The sequence below is a fragment of the Alosa pseudoharengus genome, unplaced genomic scaffold, assembly GCF_046254945.1.
Source record: "Alosa pseudoharengus isolate Yale_2024_CS ecotype anadromous, Long Island Sound unplaced genomic scaffold, YU_APseudo_1.1 YU_APseudo_1.1_scf_17, whole genome shotgun sequence".
Classification (NCBI taxonomy): domain Eukaryota; kingdom Metazoa; phylum Chordata; class Actinopteri; order Clupeiformes; family Clupeidae; genus Alosa; species Alosa pseudoharengus.
Window position 1 is genome coordinate 13367321 of NW_027468640.1, and position 10000 is coordinate 13377320.

General features: G+C 46.0%; 1 protein-coding gene across 1 annotated transcript in view; it reads right to left on the reverse strand.

Moving 5' to 3' along the window:
- LOC143127887 (adhesion G protein-coupled receptor L3) overlaps positions 1-10000 on the reverse strand; it is a 197182-nt gene that overhangs the window by 184314 nt on the left and 2868 nt on the right. The window lies entirely within an intron of this gene.

The window sequence follows — 10000 nt, forward strand, 5'->3', positions numbered from 1 at the left end:
TGTGTGTGTGTGTGAGAGAGAGAGAGGGAGAGAGAGAGAGAGAGAGAGAGAGAGAGAGAGAGAGAGAAAGGACATGGGTATTAGCTGTTCTCTGATCATGATGACTTTGAGTGAGTATTTGTGTGTGTGTGTGTGTGTGTGTGTGTGTGTGTGTGTGTGTGTCTGAGAGAGAGAGAGAGAGAGACTGTGTGTGTGTGTTTTAACATGGTGCACCACTTCAAATAAATTGCCTGAATGATGAGATAATGCTGGTTTATAAAGAGAACTGGGGCTGAAAGAACGAGTGAATGTGTGCACAAGGGAGAAAGAGAAGAGTGAGGGATCCACACAGAGAGAGGGAGTGATAGATCAAGAAAAAGAAAAGAGAGGGAGACAGATCAAGAGAGAGGCTGGGCATACACCTCCGTGCCTCTCCTCCCAGAAGCACAATTAGTAAGGAAATGGAACAGGAGGAGCTCTTTTCCCCCAAAGGAGACCGCAGGCTTGTACATAGAGACCTTCTTTTGTCAATGGCCGGATTGAATTCTCGCCACGGCCTCTGTGCAGAGCTGAAGGCCATCTCAAGTGTCTCCCATATCCCTCTTCCCCTTCTGCGTGCGTCTCTCTCTCTCTCTCAGACACACACACACACTCACACACTCACACACACACCTCTGTCCTAAGGTCTGAAAGGCTAATCTGACTCCCTGCAACATTTGATCCCGACTCCCGTCTGGATGCCGACTTTACAATACTTCCTATTGATTTCCCCTGCTTCCGTTACCTCTACGCTCTCCGCACGCCTCACCACGGCCAGTAGTTACTAACACACACACACACACACACACACACACACACACACACACACACACACACACACACCTCTTCAGTCTGTTCCACCAGTAGCTAACAGCAACATTAACTTTGCATTCACATTATTATTATTATTTTCTTCTTATTAAATTATTTATTTTGCTAGCGGGTGAAAAATAAATAGGCTAATTTTCCCTGGCTGTGTGCCAGAGAGAAAGAGAGAGAGAGAGAGAGAGAGGAGGAGGAGAGAGAGAGAGGAGGAGGGGAGGCAAATTAACTTAAGTAAACGAGTGATGGAAATGCTTTCGGAGTGACTGATAAATACTTAATCCCTTCCAAGTCGTTACGGGCTGCTATTGTTTGGTGTAATAAAAGGCACATTGTGGCGGCGACGTCATGAGGAGGTGCCTGACCATTGGGGGGGGGGGGCTCAAATGCCCTTCCCTGGCTCTGTGTGACTTTCAGCACGGAGCATTAAACTCCGGCAGGAAGTCATAATCGGAGCGCCTCAGGCTTCGACTCCGAGGCGACCGCGGAGGATAATTTAATAATCCACCGATTCCGATCCACCCTTCAGTCGCTGCATAATTCCTTAATATGGATAGAGGGAAACCTAGTATTTTGGATTTGGGAATGTGCATGTAAAGGTTTTGTTAAGGAGAGTGAGATATCCTGAACATGGCCAATAAATATGTTGGTACCAGGATACTAACTAGCTGTCACAACACCAACATACACACACACACACACACACAAGCTGTTACATTAGGCAGAGGGGATGCCACGGCCTTGAAATATATTTCTATGTACTCTCTTATTTTAATAATTTGTGTATCACAGCGCAGAGTTTTCTGATGCCAAGCTGGAATAAGAGCTAACCAGTGGCACATTTCTAAGAAACACTGCCACAATCTTTGACACTTCACATTTGCTTTAAATTTGTGTCAGACAAGGCACTGTAATATCATGCCTTTGCTTTGTGGAAGCATATGTGGGCACTGAATTGTAGCCGAAGATAAAAAAAGAGGAAAAAGAAAAATCATCAGTGTAGGACCAAGGGGTGGATAATATGATCACACGGGTCTACCCCTAAGTGAGCACCATATAATAGAGTTTAAACAAGGTTTAGGTGACCGGGTCTAACCCCGACTGGGCTATACTGACTTTTCCTTTCCTTGTCGGGGTCAATCTGTCATCATGATTCCACGCTTTGGGTGAGGGGAATGGTGGGCAGCTGGGTTGGGTAAACACCGACATTCCCAAGCCGAGACGCAGGCTTTGGCTTCTCCCAGTTGTGTGGATGATTGAAACCAGGCCGAGCCTTGCCGACACACACACAAACACACAGCTCATCCATCACCATCCAGCCACTCACTGGACCAACTCTCCAACTGCAAACTGCATCCTGTCGGGGGCCAATCATAGTAACACAACGGGTGCATAGGTACACTAGACCCTTATTCTAATTCATATCTACATCCAGTTCTAATACGATATTAAGCAATTATGTTCTGCATTCAACTACCTACTGCTAAGAGCTTTGTTCAATGACATTATAGCCTGGAAACTCTTGAAGGGCCATTCTGATTGACTAGTCTAGTGTGTGTAGGGGGGGGGTAACTAGGAGGGATTTCGTTGAAGTAAAACATTTATTTGAAATGTAGCTAGGACAATGGCCGCAATGCTAGAACTAAACAAATGGATACAAGCAGAAGGAGCAGCACTGCACTGCCAAGCATTGATGAATTGAGGTCTGAGCAAGAACGTGTAAATGCATTTGTCAAGGGCAAAGACATTGTTTCCTTCTAGAGGACTTTGGGAAAAGACTCATACCTTGGCAATGTGAGAAGTGCAGGAATCCCATATTTGTCAGTGGCGAGTCTAGAGGCGGACATCCCGGTTCCAGAAAGTAAAAGTCCTGCCATATATTACTCCTACCTGTGCACTTAACAAAGGGGATATCTCTAATTATCTGATCTACCTGGCTGCTAATTAGGATGAGCCGGTTTACTAAATGGTTGGATCAAATACTTGGCAGGAATTTTACTTTCTGAACCCGGAATTTCCGCCTCAAGAGGCCACTGCTTTTAAGATTGGTCCAACAGATTCCAAAGAAGCGGAGATATATCTCCACTATGTCATGTCCAGGGCTTATCTATGCGTGAGGTGACTGAGTCAGGTTATATGAGGCCACTTCAGCGGTCACTGCCAGAATGATGAGATAATGAACACTGAAGCGCTGATTGCATCTGATCTGACTGAAGTTGACGTTAAAATGTCAAAACATAAATAAACTTTCGCCAGAATCAGGGGCCACACCTTTCATCGATACCTGTCCAGTTATGATGACAGCCTGATTGTTTTGGAACAAAAAAGGGAGGAAAGGTAGGGGGAAAAAAAGGAGGAAAATTAGCAACCGACATAAAAAAAAAGCCAGCAAATCAGCTCTGTTGGTTCTGCTCGTTGCCGAAGACCATGTACCGTGTGGTGTTTATTCCAAAGCCATGCAAATCGCCGCACAGCCGAGGCGTGATGCGTGTGAGATGGGGGTCTATTTGCATGAGAAGAGCACAGCCCCGCAGATAGGGGAAGGTAATCCACATCATTATGGAAAGCGAGTGGCCGGCTTCGCGGATGCAATCAGGACACAGAACGTGCTGGTGGCTCGCGTCAATGCCAGGGGAATGCAAGCCAGCACATTCTCACCCCCCGCCGCCCGCCCCCAGAGCCCGTCCCGGTACGCTACATGCTGCCCCCCTCCAATCAATGTTGAGCAAGAGGAAGCATGAAGGGAGACCAGGGGGCTTAGCATTCAGATGGGGCATTAGCGCGCTAGCTGCGTGATGGGACACACCTCCTTTGTGCCCACTTGTTGCTTTATCATTCCTGTGCAAATGCTGAAAATTGAAAGAGTGGCGCAGTGCTTTGTTAAGAACGGAGTCGTGGCTTAGAAGTGTATAAATTATACTGCTATTATTTTCCCCGCTCCCCTCCACATCACTGCGTCCGACAGCAGCTCTGTGATTTTCTTTTGGGTTGATACAGACGAGCGAATTACATTACAGAGCACATCACGCTGCACAGGGGAGGGGTGTTTGTATGGATCTGTGTGCTTCTCTCTCTGTCTTATTCAGTGTGTGTGTGTGTGTGTGTACGTGCGCGTGTTTTAGAAAGTTAAGCGTTCCCCACTGTACACATGCTCCATCAGTCACCACCATTCGGATGCTCTTAAAATAAAAACACTACTCTAAGCACTCAATAGATGAAACAGCTAATGGCCATCATGATGACTAATGCTGGCATGTAGCTATTGTTCCCCTAAATAGCACTCTACTGTGTGTGTGTGTGTGTGTGTGTGTGTGGGTTTTAGCCTTTGATGGACACCTTGCACTAAACCCCAACCTCGTTTGCTGGTCTGTGCTTGAGGGCAACATGCTGCGATATTCATCACTTGGCTTGCCCGAGTCATAAGCATTAATGAAAAGCTAATGTGTGTGAGCATCCATGGGCCCCTGACCTACCGGTCACTTTCAATCCTCATTAACTAGCCTCTCTAAATGGCTAGCATCCTCTGCTTACTATGTGGCAGGAGAGCACAGGATTGTTATCGCCTGATGTGTTTGTTTGCTTGTCTGTTTGTTGATTTGTTCAGTCAAGCACACCCTCCATCATGGATGCCAAAGGCACTTCCGGAGGGCAACTCACCCAATTGCCTAGAGGACAGGAATGCTTAATGTTTGCAGTTAATGTCATTTGTATTCTGGAGACCGAGAGAGCACCTTTGTACCTTGAGACAGGGGAAAGATATCAAATAAATAAATAAATAAATAAAATAAAACCTTTCCACCAGAAGGCTTCAGCTATTTTTTTATTTATTTTTTTATTTTACCCCCCTTTCCTTTTACGTACGGTAGGGGAAAAGGGACAACAACGCAAAGGAGATATTTCTAAAATAGGAAGATGTTGTAGGCAATTAACAGAACCACAACTTAGGATGCAAATGCACAGTTGGCATGCCAACCTCACTCCATCACTACAACTAAGTGCGGACTGGGCTTGAGAACAAGCAGAATGAGGTTTTAAAGAGGAGAGCCTGTAATTCTGCAAAAGGAGGCTTCGCATGGCCAAATGTGACACAGAGAAGGACCTGGATTTGTATGCAGTCAGCTGGCCAAGAGGATGTTTTTTCCTTTAATTGTGCCTCCACAAAGGGGAACAAAAATAAGGACAGGAAGAAAGAAAGAAAGAAAGAAAGAAAGAAAGAAATAATATAAGAAAAGAAAGAAAGGAAAATATTTACATGTCTTAAAAAAGGCCGTTCTTAAGATGTTCAAAGCACTCTGGCATTCTGTTTTTGTAAAATAACTGACATTCTGAACATCCTTTTTCAATGTGCCATGCCCTCTCTCGCAAGGCTAAGAGGATGCCAGCCTGGACAGCAGTGTCGCAGCGCATTCAGAAATCCTTGGCCCAAACCTAATTGTCTGTGGGGCTGAGAGGAGAGGAGAGGAGAAGAGAGAAGAGGAGAGAAGCTGCTGCTTTGAATTCAAATGACACGCGAACACAACGAACCAATGCCAGTGCAAAGACTGGCCACTTCTGCAAGTCCATTTACCGAAAAATAGAGCGAAAGAAAGAAAAACAAAAACAAAAAAAACACTAAGAAATACTGCCCATTACTAGCTCACTTAAGAGTAGTTGGCCTGAAAAAATGTATGCAGAGCTAACCTTTCCATACACTTTCTGTGTGTAACGCAAAGAGAGTTGCAAAGTCATAAAAAAGTGTTCTACAGGCTCTGCTGATCGTCTCACAGTAGCAACAACCCAGGCATATGTGTGCACATGCATTTGGTATGTACTTATTTATTTTCCTCGAGGGTTTAATTGTCCACGAGGACGTCTGTCTTTCTTCAGCGCGTAGCTACAAAAACAAACTGCATCTTCACCTTCGCACCTCACCTCAAGTGTTCCATTTCACAGCTTCGGCATGGCAAACAGATCACAAGTAAAACAGCACCGCCCAATTCTGCCTATGATAAATCACCTCTCGCTCAGATTTTTGTGAAACACTTCCCAGGCTTCAGTTGTGCAACTTGAGGTAAGGAAATCTGCGTTACTTTAGGTCTTCAGCTTTAGGTTTGCACTTCATCTGTAAAGAGCAGAGCATATGGGCACTATTCGACTGGATGCTAGACACTGTGCCTTCAGACCTACTTTTGTGTAAGGTAAAGCAATGCGTGTAGAGAACATGGATCCTCTTTGTGGAGTGTATTTGTTGTTTATCTAGCTGTTCTTGTGGTCTAGCTACGTCTGTGGTTTGTAATAGGATGACTTCAGAGCTGCCAACGCTCACGCATTGACCGCGAGATCCATTCATTTGATTGGCTCCACTCAGTCTCACGCCAATCTGTGATTTATTCCCTCATTCTCCACCTCAAGCTGGTAGTGTGCTGAGCATTCTAGCTCAAAATGGCTGCCGTTCATTTCCCAGGTACTGCAGGAGCTATACAATGATTGTGGTTGTAGGGACCCCAACCTTTCTTTCAGTGTAAAGCACTTTGGGTACCGAGAAAAGCAATAAAATTAAATGTGTTTTGCGGTTGTTGTTCTTATTGCTGTTTGTCTGCAGAGTTTTCTCATTTACTGTTTGTTGTCTGTTCTGCTGCCATAGCGTTTTGTTGACCCAGGTCCCGATTACTGATGCCTTTGGGAGCCACATCTTCGCATCATGTTGAGCCCGTCAGCTCTCGGCTCTTTACACCACATCAACGGAGGGGAAATCATCCCGAGCCTGACCTTCTCAACGGCCCAATGAGATGCCCACACAAGTGAACTCGAGTGTGCTCATCCGATGTGACACGATGACCAACTTCTGACACGAGGAATCTCTGTCAGAAGTGCTTTCCTGAAGGCATGACAGCACCAATGGCCACGCGTAATGAACTCTTATGGACATTTGCTGGAACTAAATGCTGACATGGGAAAACTAAATGTCAGTCAGACGTAGGGCAGCAGCACTGTTGCACAAATGCTCTCTCCGTTCATGGTCCTCATGAGCTTTCCTTGGTCGTCACCAGTTGGTTATTGGGGAAATTGCAACCGCAAATGAAAAATAAATCCTCCCAAATCATGCAAACTAGAGTAAAATATAGAATAAAAAATAAATAAAATGGATGAGAACATAAATTGTACACGACATTAGATAATTAGTGGCTTATTTGGCATGATACTTCAGAGGCAACTGAACGAGTCTTTGTTGCCGTGGGTGAGGGCTGTTTCCACCTCCGTGATTAAAGCAGACACGCACAGCCGCCATTATGGCTCTGGAGGAATCAGTTGCCACACAAGTGGGAAATCTGTGCCGATCCCTCTGCAACTGCTTGTCCTGCTCGAATGGAGCGTGCCTTCATTTTTTTATTCAAGTTCATATCCACACACACACACACACACACACACACACACACACACACACACACACACACACACACACACACACAGAGCTGATTACCCCAACAACAGTCTGCAGACACACAGGATATGTGATCCAGGGTCTCTGTGGGAACTGCTGTGATTCATGTCCTTGTTGCACAGGGGGTTAAATAAAAGGATGCGCTTGCAGCAGCAGGGGGGGGGGAGACACAACAGCTGCAGCAGTAGAGTCCTATAAAGAGCTGAAGCAGCAGATTCACACAAGATGCCCCCTAAACGTGAGGAGGAACCGCAGCAGCATGCATGCGCCCTGGTTGCAATCAGGAGGTATCCCATTCCCACGTGAGACATAGCTCAGGTCTGACAGCTCAGATAATGGGGGAGGGATGGGGTTCCTAACATGAAATACACTCTCTGTAGAGTAGGCAATAATACCTGTAATATGTGGGTTTGCCTCTGTGTGTGTATGCCTACAGTATGTCTTTGTCTGTATGTGTTTGTGTGTGTGTGTGTGTGTATGTGTGTGTGTGTGTGTGTGTGTGTGTGTGTGTGTACACATTTGTATATCTGTGTAAGGGGTCCTAACTGTAATCTATAACTGGTTCCCTGAGAGGTGATTAACGAGGCTTTTTTTTTTTCATCTGAAATCACACTTCTGCTGCTTTTAATGAGCAAAATTTCTGCACTTACGGCTGTCTCTGTCACAACAACACCAAACACAAGCCCCCCTCTACGTCTGGAACACGAACAAAAAGAACAGACGAACAATGCAAACACGACAGAGCCCTCAGAATCCTCTCTGCTTTAAAGACACTCTCCTTAAATACCTCAGCTTAAGAGTATTGTTCCAGAGTGTTTATTGGGCATCATCGTGTCCCCCCACCCCCCCCCCCCCCCCCCATCATTAGCCACACAGAACACTACCATGTAAATCCACACATTAACACACAGGGAGCCAATGGGAAGATTAATTAGTCAAATTTAGGGATGACAACGACGCCCTCGTGTCGGAGGCGGCTAGACAGGCACAGCGAGGGGAGGGGTAATTAAAACACTTCAGCAGTGCAGAGGTGCAGTCAGACAGACACCAGTGCAGAGGTGCAGTCAGACAGACAGCAGTGCAGAGGTGCAGTCAGACAGACACCAGTGCAGAGCAGACAGACAGACACCAGTGCAGAGGTGCAGTCAGACAGACACCAGTGCAGAGCAGACAGACACCAGTGCAGAGGTGCAGTCAGACAGACACCAGTGCAGAGGTGCAGTCAGACAGACACCAGTGCAGAGGTGCAGTCAGACAGACACCAGTGCAGAGGTGCAGTCAGACAGACAGCAGTGCAGAGCAGACAGACACCAGTGCAGAGGTGCAGTCAGACAGACACCAGTGCAGAGGTGCAGTCAGACAGACACCAGTGCAGAGCAGACAGACACCAGTGCAGAGGTGCAGTCAGACAGACACCAGTGCAGAGGTGCAGTCAGACAGACACCAGTGCAGAGGTGCAGTCAGACAGACACCAGTGCAGAGGTGCAGTCAGACAGACACCAGTGCAGAGGTGCAGTCAGACAGACAGCAGCAGGTGTGTTTGTTGTGGAGAGAAGGAATGTTGCTTGTCAGTTGTGGAGAAAGGGACTGTTGCTTTCAATATGTGGTGGAGGAATAAGGGGAATGACTTTATAGTCACATCAAAGCAGAAATAGAAAGAGAAAGAGGGAGAGAGAGAAAGAGGGAAAGAGAGGTTGAAAATGTGTAACTGAGTAGATGTGTCTGTATGTGTTTATATATTTATTTATTTATTTGTTTGGCATGAAACAAAGCCAGATAAACTGAATTTCAGTCAAAGGAAGGTGGAAAAAAGAGAAGGAGAGAGAGAGAGAGAGAGAATGAAAGAAAAACATTTCATCTCCTATTCCCATCACCATTGGACAGGAATTGATTTGGAGGGAGCCAAGTGTAATCCTGCATGTTTCCAGCATGTTGCATCAGGCCACAGATGATTAGTGCAGTTCATTTGTCAAGACTACTTCCCTTGCTTTGATTTTTAACAGGGTTCTGTCTGTCTGTGTGTGTGTGTGTGTGTGTGTGTGTGTGTGTGTGTGTGTGTGTGTGTGTGGGTATGTGTGTGTGTGTGTGTGTGTGTGTGTGTGTGTGTGTGTGTGTGTGTGTGTCTGTGTGTGTGTGTGTGTGTGTGTACGAGCGAGCATGTGTGTGCATCTGTACGTCCTGAAGAACATAATAATCATGTCTGGGTGTGCATATACGTGACAAAATCCTCCTGAACCAGTCCTTATCTATGTATCCATTTGAACATGTGCGATTTGTAAGTGTAAGTGTGTGTGTGTGTGTCTGTGTGTGTGTGTGTGTGTGTGTGTGTGTGTGTGTCTGTGTGTGTGTGTTAGAAATATCTATGTGTGAACGTGTGAACATTAATGTACCTGTGTGTGTGTGTGTGAGAGAGAGAACACAGTCAGTTAGAAATATCTATGTGTGAACATGTGAACATTAGCATACCTGTGTGTGTGTGTGTGTGTGTGTGTGTGTGTGTGTAAGAGTATGTGTGTTTCCACATGTGCACAGGAGGGCAACGAGGTGTGTTAATGTCTATATGTGTACGCTACGCATGTACCACAACATGGTGTGAGGGAGTATGAGTGTGTGTGTGTGTACGTTTGTGGCCTGAGGGATATCTGCAGAGGATGGTCGATTACCTGCTGTGAACTGAAGCCCGACGGTACACACACCTCATGCAAAACAGCACACTCTGTTTCTCTCTCTCTCCCTCTC